Below are 13,433 nucleotides of genomic sequence, written 5' to 3'. Positions count from 1 at the left end.
CCAGACACCAAGAGAAATGTGGCAACGGTGATGCTTCTTCGCATGACAAAAGGTTAACAACTCGCGCAAAAATAGATTACCAGTTCTGTTGCAATTTTGGTGGAATCCTCGTAACCCATCGTATTTTTAACACTGAGCGACTGGAATGGAAACTTACCAAAGGATTTTATTCCTTCTCTTAATCTGGCAGTATTAAAATAATAACGAGCGTTCCTTCGGGCGGAATGACAGGCACATTGCAGATACTGGTTACTCACCTACGGCTTGCCAAACTCATAATGTGTGATCGCGAATAAAATGATTTTATAATATTCCTTGCTTCCTTATTCACTACCCTCTGTCCCTTCTTGCGATCTGAAAACATCGCGGAGGCATATAGTACAATCCCAGCGGCCAATGGCTCACCAGTTACTGAAGTATGCATTTTTCTTGAGAGAAGAAAAACAAAACAAAACTATACACATATAAATAACAGAAAAGTATAATGTACTAACGAAGAAAGCTGGAGTGTTTAAATGGCGAAAAACGGAACACTACCCAAAGGCAATAAAATTTAGTATGCACAGTAAGCAAAATTCATGGTATGGGCAATACTACCACTGCCCATACGCGCCGTTCCGATGTGAGCATATGGCCGGGCTACTTTTCCGCTCCCCGGCTCAAATTTCTCACGGTGCTAGCGAGGCACGCGCGACCAGCGGCGCGAGAAACTGTGCCACAAACACAACACCGCTCCCTGGCGCAGGCGCGTGTCGCGTCCCAGTAGCATCGCGTCACAATTTGCGCGGTCCCGTTTGAACCTGTGAAGTTACAAAAATGCGCGCTGCGCTGCGTCGCGCCAACCGCGCTATACGCGTCTCAATTTGCGCCTAGCCTGATGAAGGACATGAAACAGAATAAAGCCTTCAGGGTCCCATAAGGCCGTCACCATGACTTTATCTGTTGAGGGCGCGGTTTTCAACTGCTTCTTCGCAGAAGAGGTAGTGTGACGACACACCCTGCCGTTTTGTTCCCGGTTCGAAGTCAAGAAACCAGTGTTTCATCGCCTGAGACGATGTTCGACAAGAAATTATACTCTACTGGCCATTAAAATTTATACACCAAGAAGAAATGCAGATGATGAAAGGGTATTCATTGGACAAATATATTATACTAGAACTGACACGTGATTACATTTTCACGCAATTTGGGTGCATAGATCCTGAGAAATCAGTACCCAGAACAACCACCTCTGGCTGTAATAACGGCCTTGATACGCCTGGGCATTGAGTCAAACAGAGCTTGGATGGTGTGTACAGGCACAGCTGCCCATGCAGCTTCAACACGATACCACAGTTCATCAAGAGTAGTGACTGGCGCATTGTGACGAGACAGTTGGTCGGCCACCATTGACCAGACGTTTTCAATTGGTGAGAGATCTGGAGAATGTACTGGTCAGGGCAGCAGTCGAACATTTTCTGTATCCAGAAAGGCCCGTACAGGACCTGCAACATGCGGTCGTGGATTATCCTGCTGTAATGTAGGGTTTTGCAGGGATCGAATGAGGGGTAGAGCCACGGGCAGTAACACATCTGAAATGTAACGTCCACTGTTCAAAGTGTCGTCAATGCGAACAAGAGGTGACCGAGACGTGTAACCAATGGCATGCCATACCATCACGCCAGGTGATACGCCAGTATGGCGATGACGAATACACGCTTCCAATGTGCGTTCACCGCGATGTCGCCGAACTCAGATGCGACCACCATGATGCTGTAAACAGATCTGGATTCATCCGAAAAAATGATGTTTTGCCATTCGTGCACCCAGGTTCGTCGTTGAGTACACAATCGCAGGCGCTCCTGTCTGTGATGCAGCGTCAAGGGTAACCGCAGCCACGGTCTCCGAGCTGACAGCCAATGCTGCTGTAAACGTCGTCGAACTGTTCGTGCAGATGGTTGTTGTCTTGCAAACGTCCCCATCTGTTGACTCAGGGATCGAGGCGTGGCTGCACGATCCGTTACAGCCATGCGGATAAGATGCCTGTCATCTCGACTGCTAGTGATACGAGGCCGTTGGGATCCAGTACGGCGTTCCGTATTACCCTCCTGAACCCACCGATTCCATATTCTGCTAGCAGTCATTGGATCTCGACCAACGCGAGCAGCAATGTCACGATACGATAAACCGCAATCGCGATAGGCTACAATCCGACCTTTATCAAAGTCGTAAGCGTGACGGTACGCATTCTCCTCCTTACACGAGGGATCGCAACAACGTTCACCAGGCAACGTCGGTCAACTGCTGTTTGTGTATGAGAAATCGGTTGGAAACTTTCTTCATGTCAGCACGTTGTAGGTATCGCCACCGGCGCTAACCTTGTGTGAATGCTCTGAAAAGCTAATCATTTGCATATCATAGCATCTTCTTCCTGTCGGTTAAATTTCGCGTCTGTAGCACTTCATCTTCGTGGTGTAGCAATTTTAATGGCCAGTAGTGTATGATCAGCGCCGCAACGCACAAGCAGTTCCTTACAGATGGTCCTTCATTGCTCTTTATAGGCGGCGAGGAACTCAGTGGGATCACACCTTTTAGTACCACAACTGGTGGACGAGTGTGTCAGCACTACTAACAGAGACGTCCAGTTGTGCAGAGAGGTGTTTTATTGTGATCCGTCGATCGCCTCGAATGAGAGTGCACACATGTTCCAACACTGCGGGAGTCACGTCTTTGGGCAGCCGGCCGGTAGGCGGGAGATCGGACAGGTATGTGCGACCTTGCGATGATGACAGACACTTCACCCGACGACTCACCGTGCTTTTGTTGACGGCCAGTCTCCGTAGACAATCTGCAAGCGCCTGCGAATATCTGCGATGCTATGGATTTCCGCCAAAGGAAACTCAAGAAAGCTCTGTGCTGGTAACGCACCTACGTCACAGGCGTCATTTTGAAGTCTACGTATAGCGCCGCCACCTATTGGAACTTCATGAAATTTATAGAGGCTGATGTGGGAATATTCCACAATGTCCCGCTGCAAATCCCGCATTTTTTCAACCGAAATTGGGTGAGGGAAATAATATGTTGCATTACTTACTGAGCGCCCTGCGTATATTCCTAGGTTGCTAGAGTCGTAATTGCTATTACATACTGGGAAAGAAAGTTGCTGTATTTTGAGAGAAAGCTAATGAGATGTTGAGTAAATTACTGGAAGTGAATGTATGCGTGTGCTGTTTTAAGCTGCAGCTTGTTACACTATTCCTGAAGCAAGAAATATTCTACATTAACCACACAAAAGAGTGAAACCATCAAGGTGAAGCGCCATAGTGCAAATCAGTTATCTACAGCCACTGAATAGAAATTATAGCAAAAAGTTTATTCTTTGATTACGTGTAAAACCGGTGCTTGAACATAGGCACTTAATGAAGATGCTCTTGCATGATCATACAATAGAGCAAATTTTCATCTTACATTTGCAGCCCAATATACAGGGTGTTACAAAAAGGTACGGCCAAACTTTCAGGAAACATTCCTCACACACAAAGCAAGAAAATATGTTATGTGGACATGTGTCCGGAAACGCTTACTTTCTATATTAGAGCTCATTTTATTACTTCTGTTCAAATCACATTAATCATGGAATGGAAACACACAGCAACAGAACGTACCAGCGTGACGTCAAACACTCTGTTACAGGAAATGTTCAAAATGTCCTCCGTTAGCGAGGATACATGCATCCATCCTCCGTCGCATGGAATCCCTGATGCGCTGATGCCGGCCGAAGTGGCCGTGCGGTTAAAGGCGCTGCAGTCTGGAACCGCAAGACCGCTACGGTCGCAGGTTCGAATCCTGCCTCGGGCATGGATGTTTGTGATGTTCTTAGGTTAGTTAGGTTTAACTAGTTCTAAGTTCTAGGGGACTAATGACCTCAGCAGTTGAGTCCCATAGTGCTCAGAGCCATTTGAACCATTTGATGCGCTGATGCAGCCCTGAAGAATGGCGTTTGTATCACAGCCGTCCACAATACGAGCACGAAGAGTCTCTAGATTTGGTACCGGCGTTGCGCAGACAACAGCTTTCAAATGCCCCCACAAATAAAAGTCAAGAGGGTTGAGGTCAGGAGAGCGTGGAGGCCATGGAATTGGTCCGCCTCTACCAATCCATCGGTCACCGAATCTATTGTTGAGAAGCGTACGAACACTTCGACTGAAATGTGCAGGAGCTCCATCGTGCATGAACCACATGTTGTGTCGTACTTGTAAAGGCACATGTTCTAGCGGTACAGGTAGAGTATCCCGTATGAAATCATGATAACATGCTCCATTGAGCGTAGGTGGAAGAACATGGGTCCCAATCAAGACATCACCAACAATGCCTGCCCAAACGTTCACAGAAAATCTGTGTTGATGACGTGATTGCACAATTGCGTGCGGATTCTCGTCAGCCCACACATGTTGATTGTGAAAATTTACAATTTGATCACGTTGGAATGAAGCCTCATCCGTAAAGAGAACATTTCCACTGAAATGAGGATTGACACATTGTTGGGTGAACCATTCGCAGACGTGTACCCGTGGAGGCCAATCAGCTGCTGATAGCGCCTGCACACGCTGTACATGGTACGGAAACAACAGGTTCTCCCGTAGCACTCTCCATACAGTGACATGGTCAACGTTACCTTGTACAGCAGCAACTTCTCTGACGCTGACATTAGGGTTATCGTCAACTGCACGAAGAATTGCCTCGTCCATTGCAGGTGTCCTCGTCGTTCTAGGCCTTCCCCAGTCGCGAGTCATAGGCTGGAATGTTCCGTGCTCCCTAAGACGCCGATCAATTGCTTCGAACGTCTTCCTGTCCGGACACCTTCGTTCTGGAAATCTGTCTCGATACAAACGTACCGCGCCACGGCTATTGCCCCGAGCTAATCCATACATCAAATGGGCATCTGCCAACTCCGCATTTGTAATCACTGCACTGACTGCAAAACCATGTTCTTGATGAACACTAACCTGTTGATGCTACGTACTGATGTGCTTGATGCTAGTACTGTAGAGCAATGAGTCGCATGTCAACACAAGCACCGAAGTCAACATTATCTTCCTTCAATTGGGCTAACTGGCGGTGAATCGAGGAAGTACAGTACACACTGACGAAACTAAAATGAGCTCTAACATGGAAATTAAGCGTTTCCGGACACATGTCCATATAACATCTTTTGTTTATTTTTGTGTGAGGAATGTTTCCTGAAAGTTTGACCATACCTTTTTGTAGCCCCCTGTAGAGATTGATGTGGGAATATTCCACAGTGTCCCGCTGCAAATCCCGCATTTTTTCAACCGAAATTGGGTGCGGAAAAAAATATGTTGCATTACTTACTGAACGCCCTGCGTATATTCCTTGGTTGCTAGAGTCGTAATTGGTATTACATACCGGGAAAGATAATTGCTGTATATTGAGAGAAACTAATGGGATGTTGAGTAAATTATTGGAAGTGAATGTATATATGTGCTGTTTTAAGCTGCAGCTTGTTACACTATTCCTGAAGCAAGAGATATTCTACATTAACCACACAATAGAGTGAAACCATCAAGATGGAGCGCCATACTGCAAATCAGTTATCTACAGGTAACGTACGAGAGCCACTGAAAAGAAATTATAGCAAAAAGTTTATTCTTTGAATACGTGTAAAATCGGTGCTTGAACATAGCAACTTAATGAAGATGCTCTTGCATGATCATACATTAGAGTATATGTTCATCTTACATTTGCAGTCCAGTACACAGAAAAGGTCACTGTGGTTCATATCGTCTATCCGTGCCATAGTGTTTCGAAAATTCAACGTTTAGATGGCTTACGAAAGGTTATCCTCTCTTGTATCTTGTTTCGCTATAGCCTTAGGCAGCATCGTGGTACTGAAGATAATTGCTAGAAAAATCATATCTTCAAGTGGCTGCACTGCTGTGACCTAATAGAAGGACCAGAGGAAAAAAGTGAGGGCCATACCTTCTAATCTTCCTTTCCAGTACAGTAAAGGGTCATTTGGTTCCTTTCAATGATCTGTACTTCTGTCCTTCAGTTCGGAGTAAAGCACAAAATAACCAGTCAGATTTTGACACGATTTTAAAGAGGTGCAAAAAATGCAACTTGTTTTAAATTTTTATAAATAGACAGCAATGCACTTCATCAAAAGCAAAAATGTAGTACGCTAAGAACGCAATATCAATGAGCCCCACTGAAATCAGCCAACTCGTACAAATACCTGGCTGTAACAATCTGTAGGGATATGAAATGTAATAAGTACATAGGCTCAGTTGTAGATAAGTCAGGTGGCAGACTTCGGCACATTAGTGGGATACTGGGAAAACACAGTCGGTCTACAAACGGTGCTGCTACAAATCACTTCTTAGATGTTTGGTTTGTGGGGCGCTGAACTGCGCTGCCATCAGCGCCATTACAGAGTCTCAATTTTGACGCAGTCCAATTTTTTTCACAGTACAATCTAGCCACTGTCACGAATGATGATGATATGGACAACACAAACACCCAGTCCTCGGGCTGAGAAAATCCCCAACCTGGCTGGGTATCGAACCCGGGACCGCGTGATTCACAGGCATCAACGCAAGCCACTACACCACGAGCTGCGGACTCACTTCTTAGAATATAGCGCCAAGTATGTGGGCCTATACGATGCAGGATTAACAGGCGATATAGAACTTACGCAAACAAAGGCGGGTTTGTTTTACCCGTGGGAGAACGCCACGAAAATGAAGAAAACTTTAATAGACAGATTTTTGACGATAGACGGCTACTTATAAAGTTTCAGGAGCCAGTGTTAATTGAAGAAACTAGAGATATTGTTCGGGGCGCTACATGTTGCTCCAGTGGACTAATTACAGAGTGCACTTAAGTACTTAAACAGTCATTCTCCCGCGCTCCGTGCGTAATTGAAACGAGGAAAAGCCGTAGCATGTGCTACCAGTGGCTAACTGAGCACGTCCCTATCACCACCTTATGCCGTCAATAAAAAGAGTCCACTTCTTAATACTTTTTTTATTACCCGTTTCGGGCATGGTCGATCATCAGAATGTCAGAGAAAAATTTAATACAGCATATCTTCTCAAGTGGTATTTATCATAACATTGGTGTTCAAATGTGTGTGAATTCTTAAGGAACCAAACTGCTGAGGTCATCGGTCCCTTAACTTACACACTACTTAAACTAACTTTAAACTAACTTATCCTAAGAACAACACACACACCTAAGCCCGAGGGAGGACGACACCGAGCGAGGTGGCGCAGTGGTTATCACACTGGACTCGCATTCGGGAGGACGACGGTTCAATCCCGCGTCCGGCCATCCTGATTTAGGTTTTCCGTGATTTACCTAAATCGCTCCAGGCAAATGCTGGGATGGTTCCTTTGAAAGGGCACGGCCGACTTCCTTCCCCATCCTTCCCTAATCCGATGAGACCGATGACCTCGTAGTTTGGTCTCTTCCCCCAAACAATTCAATCCGAGGGAGGACGCGAACCTCCGGCGGGAGAGGCCGCGCAATCCGTGACATGACGCCTGGTGTTTACTTCACTTTTCAGAGTACGTATGTCGATGTACGAGACAATTAGAGGTAGAATAATTGCACACATGATAGAAAAGGCAGATGTTTCTGTCTGTTTGAAAGAGAAATAATACGATACAAACACGATGTACATTTATCTCAACTAAATTTGTGGCTCTCTGTTAAAGTACAGACATAAATACGATACGCTTGTTTCTGCGACTGCCATAACACACTTCCATTGCAGAGCGTTTACTGGTAGTATGTAGCGTACTATTTCTTCTCGGAAGAAAAGTCTAGTGCAGTTGTGTAATCTCGACATTTAGTACCTCAGTAACGAGTTCCAGAATGTGAGGGAATGATCGCATGTGGTTCGCAGGAAAAAATTCAGAGAAGAATGGCAATAGGTACCAGAGTTGCAGACAAAGCGAATTGCCCTGCGCCCATAACTAAGCGAATTGCTCTACGCCCTTAACTGAGGTTGTCAGTACTTACGAAAATTTCTCATAAAGCCTTTCTCAAACTGTGTGGTGCACCTTTCATACCAACCATCATTAGGGCCCGGATCTTAATGAGAAGCCAATTTTTTCCCCTTGACCTTAAGGTGCATTCTACAACAATTTGTGCACGAATCCAGGTATTGTAGTAGAAAAATGTATTTTTGCTGTGGTTTTTAAGTCATATTTACACCATTTTATTAATTTGCCAAAAATGCATATATTCCTCGTAAGTTTAAGGATAAAGAACAAAAAGATGAAAATGTTGCTCATGACAATGTTTCGGGTGATATTGTCACAAAGAAACACAACAGTTACTACAAAGCATTATTTATCAGGACTATAACAGACAAGCAGCGTAACACAAGGACTATAGTAGACAAGTAGCGTAACTCAATAGTCGGTTCGCTTACATAAGACATCGTTGCGGGCGGTTGACAAAACGCTCTCGAAGACAAGAAAGGCGGATTCCGAAGTAATAAACATTGCACACGTGGTCACACTGTTCAGTTTGAACACAGATTCAGTCTGGTTCAACATGCCGAAAGTAATGTACTCCAACACCATGAAGTTGCGAGGTTTTGCTCGTGATTTTGGAGAGAAGTCCTTCAGCACTGACGGGGAAATATTGTTTGTAAACTATGTAAAATTAAAGTTAGTGCAGAAAAGCGTTTTGGTAGAACACTGTAATACGATCAATCGGAGCAGCTGAGTGAAGATAAGTGCTGAAAATGATAGCAGACAAACGCAGACAGATCCATCCTCAATCGTGCAAAAATTCTTCAAGCACTTGTGTGAGATGATGGTGTCTTACAACATCCCACTGGAAAAGCCAAAGAATCCACGTTTCAGATAGTTATTGGAGAAGTACACAAAACATTCAGTTCCAGATGAATCTACATTGGGTGCTACGAGGAGGTGCTCAACAAAATAGGAATTAGTGTTGCTGACGTAAGTCCATAGACGAGACCACCGAGGTGGGTGGAAACTACGTTGCAAACGTTGCTGGTGGTGTACTAAAAGTTGACGGGCCTGGAGAAATGTTGTTCTTAACGCGGGAAGCTCTCGAAGGAGTAAACAGCTCGACAGCTGCCATTTTGATTGGAAACTATATGAAGCTACTGTGGCCGGATGGTGTGAACAGAGACATCGTTTTGCTGTTGGTAATATTATACATGGCTAAAGCAGCCAAAGGATTTCAGATTCTCTTTCCCTGTATAGTGAACGTCACTTTCCTTGCTCCTGTGTTACACAGAGTTGCAGAAGAGGTGCGATCGCATTACCATGATGTGGACAAATTAATTTCCAATGGGAGGAAAATCTATTAGAAAGTTTCGCTACGTGTGCAGAAATTCAAGGGAAATGGTTCAAATGGCTCTGAGAACTATGGGACTTAAAATCTGAGGTCATCAGTCCCCTAGAACTTAGAACTACTTAAACCTAACTAACCTAAGGACATCACACACATCCACGCCCGAGGCAGGATTCGAACCTGCGACCGTAGCAGTCGCGCGGTGATTTCTGGCGTTCCGCAAGGTAGTGTTATAGGCCCTTTGCTGTTCCTCATCTATATAAACGATTTGGGAGACAATATGAGCAGCCGTCTTAGGTTGTTTGGAGATGACGCTGTCGTTTATCGACTAGTAAAGTCATCAGAAGATTAATAAATTGCAAAACGATTTAGTAAAGATATCTGTAGGGTGCGAAATTCGGCAATTGACCCTAAATAACGAAAAGAGTCAGATCATCCACATGAGCGCTAAAAGGAATCCGTTAAACTTCGGGTACACTATAAATCAGTCAATCTAAAAAAATTTAAATAAATACCTAGCAATTACAATTTCGAACAACTTAAACTGAAAACAACACATAGAAAATGCTTTGGGGAAGGCTAACCAAAGACTGACATTTATTAGCAGGACACTTAGATGGTGATGTTTAGTTTGTGTGGCACTCAACTGCGTGGTTATCAGCGTCCGTACAAATTCCCAAAACTTTGCTCAGTCCAATTTCGCCACTTTCATGAATGATGAGATGAAATCAACACAAACACGCAGTTATCTCGAGGGAGACGAAAATCCCTGACCCCGCCGGGAATCGAACTCGGGACCCCGTGCTCAGGAAGCGAGAACGCGACCGGGATACCACGAGCTGCGGATGAGGTACTAAGAAAATGTAACAGATCTACCAAGTAGGCTGCGTACACTACGCTTGTCGTCCTTTTTCGAATACTGCTGCGTGGTGTGGGATCTCTACCAGATAGGATTGACAGAGTACATCAAGAAAGTTCAAAGAAGGGCAGCACGTTTTGTATCATCGCGAAATAGGGGAGATAGTGTCACTGAAACGATACACGATTTGGGGTGGACATCATTAAAACAAAGGCGTTTTTCGTTGCGGCGGAATGTGCTCGCGAAATTTCAGTCACCAACTTTCTCCTCCGAATGAGAGAATGTATTGTTGACGCCGACCTACGTAGGAAGATACGATCACCATTATAAAATAAGGGAAATCAGAGCTCGCACGGAAATTATAGGTGTTCGTTTTTTCTGCGCGCTACACGAGATTCGAATAATAGATAATTGTGAAGATGATTTGATGAACCCTCTGTCAGGCAGTTAAATGTGATTTGCAGAGTGTTCAAGTCGGTGTAGATGTAGAATGAATCAAACAGGGCATGCAATGACCTTCGCCGCCTTCAAAAGCGCTCCTGTGCCGTTCTATGATATAGAGAGGGATTTTTCCAGGTACAAAACTACCCTCAGCAGCAACCGTAGATCTTTGAAAACGGGAATCCTGAAAATGTAGTTTGTGATCCAATGCAACAACTCTGCAGAAGTTGAAGATTGATAGGACATGTTAGTTAATTTGGAATACTTGAAACGAGCTGTGTGCAGTAGAAAAAATGTGGCTTTATTTTTTGGATATGTGTTATTGTTTTCACTATACTTTGTTTTTTCAGACTCATATAGACATCTAAAAACTAAATGCTATTTAGTTTCAAATACTGCAAAAAGTAAGTAATATACACACAATTTGTTCAGAAATAAATTATGTACCACAGGGTATATAAATAACCAACAAGAATGTTTTTAAATAAATTATAAAGTAATGTTTTTATTTTTAAGGCCATATTTACATAAGTTTTTGGCCATATTTGTATAAGTTATGTATTTATATAAGTTATTTAAGTTATTTATATAAGTTATATAAATGATTGCATAGTTCGCTGTTTTCCCTGTCATTCAAATCCAGGCTCTACTGATCACATCCCCTCGTGTCTTCCATTTCGGTTACTGACGTAAAATGGGAGCGAGGAAGGACTATTATATGCGGGAGTCAACCCGTGCACTTTATTCTGTGTGAGAACGACTTTTAATCATGACTGTGAAACTCGTTAAAATTCTTTCTCAGTGTTTTGCAATAAGAACCCTACAGAAACGTGATAAAAAAGATGGGTGGCTAAGGAGCCTTGCTCGGATGACTCACGCTGTAGAAAATATCTGTCAGAGGCAGAAGGACAGGATAGGCGTCCGCAAGTGGGGTCCGAAATCTGAGTTACAGACTTAATTCTGACCCCCCCCCCCTTCCCCAGCAAATGACTGACTGTGAAACATTGGGCGCAAGCACTACATAATTTGGGCTTGTTTGGTTGTACGGCTGTTCACGGTAAATGATGCCATTTTCTTGGCACTGTTTTGCAGTCATGACGGAGGCAAACCCATAACGTAACATTGTCGAAACAGAGACCCCAGTCTTTTTAACACAGTGCAAAATGCAGTCATAGAGTTACGAATAGCGAAGTCCAGTTGGCATAACTGAACAATAATGTGCCAAACTAGGGAGCGAGGACTATGTTGGCTGAGTCCTAGGCTACTGACAGACGGTTGTACTGGCCAGTGTGAGAGTTGTTTTAGAAGATTTATCGTATTCATCTCGTCGAATGCTGGCCCTGGGTTACACGTTACACTTTACCCAAACATTTCAAAAAATGTAGTTTTCAAAACACAGTTTTGTTTTGCAAGTCAAAAATAAAAAAAATACAAGTCACGATGACGGTGCAATAACACCATCAGATGTGAAACTGAATAGTCACTTTTTATAAGTTTATTTCATGTTTCAACACCTTGAGGAGTATTACGCAGTGCATTTTTTGACGGTTGTTTTTGTTGATATCCAACAGGACTTGGTCAGTGGATCTGATACTGTTTTCTGTTTCAGACTGTTACTTTTCAGTATTAGCCTAACAGTACTGATATATTTTGATAGAAATATATTTTCGGAATATTTTCTATCTTTTATTTCATAACTCGTTGGAACCACTGGATAGGTAATTTCAGATTTTTAAATAAAAAAGATGACGTCCATATTCGTATTAATAATGTCGAGAGGTGTAGTTAGTATCTACTAATGAAATAGCTTATCTGTTCGGTATCAAAGTAATCTTATCTTAAAAAATATACGTGTTTGAGATTCACGTTTTACGTACTTCCTGTCAAATTAAGCTCTTAGGGCCAACACGTTCTCAAACTCCCGAAATCACTTATACATAAAATGGCAGTTTCAGAATCTTGTCCCCACTTGAGCAAATTTCTGCGGACTCCCATGCGCAACAGATCCCGAGTGACGTACACTTTTCCAGCTCTATACTCCGCTCTGTTAAAGTTCACCACTTCAGATCCATAGATGTGAATGATATTACTGATGCGAAATGAACGAGAGCAATCCGATCTGTGCTAGCGAAATGGACTAGCATATTAACACCAGAGGAAGATTACAGCTTACCTGCAGGACTGCGCTTGTGAGTGGAGTCAGGAACTGTCAGCGAAGCCGGCAAGGCGAGCGGTGCAACTGCTGACGTACCTGCGGCGATCACAGGTTTGAGCTTTTCCGTCGCCCTTGGGACGCTGACAGAGGACGTGACGCAAAATCGCTTCCCTGGTGGGGGCGGAACTCGGTTGCTGCACGAGGCGCCCACGCCTGCTCACACACAAAGCCGCTCTGCGAATAATACCGATACTAAACAACAAGAGGCGTTCACTATTTCCACACTATAGCCTTACCTAACGTTGGGGACGGACCACTTAGGCCGGTAGCGCCTCATTATTACACGACATTGAACAGAAATCTGATTAACGTACATATACAAATCAGCGGAAAAATTCTCCTATCTGAGCGCAAAAAGGTTAATATGCTCCTGCTTTAAAAGACTGACTGAAAACTGGGGTACCAGCCGCCTCATTTTATCTTCCACCGCACCTCTGAAAATGTTGCCAGAAATTTTGGCATGCGAACATATTCGCGCTCTTTTCAACATGCAACTCACCTCTCACCACTTACGGAAACTCACTCACGCCCACTAGTCACTCATGTCCATCCACTTCCACTTGCATACTCTCACTCACT

At 43.9% G+C, this 13,433-nt stretch overlaps 1 protein-coding gene across 1 annotated transcript in view; it reads right to left on the bottom strand.

The window, feature by feature from the left end:
- LOC124554896 (nicotinamidase) overlaps window positions 1-12,920 on the bottom strand; it is a 328,203-nt gene extending 315,283 nt beyond the window's left edge. Inside the window, exon 1 of the mRNA XM_047128580.1 lies at window positions 12,813-12,920. The gene's annotated coding sequence lies outside the window, so the exon portion shown is untranslated. The remainder of the gene's footprint in view (window positions 1-12,812) is intronic.
- Between the last annotated feature and the right edge of the window lie 513 nt (window positions 12,921-13,433).

This window comes from Schistocerca americana, chromosome X, assembly GCF_021461395.2.
Source record: "Schistocerca americana isolate TAMUIC-IGC-003095 chromosome X, iqSchAmer2.1, whole genome shotgun sequence".
Classification (NCBI taxonomy): domain Eukaryota; kingdom Metazoa; phylum Arthropoda; class Insecta; order Orthoptera; family Acrididae; genus Schistocerca; species Schistocerca americana.
This window is presented reverse-complemented; position numbering and strand designations above follow the sequence as displayed.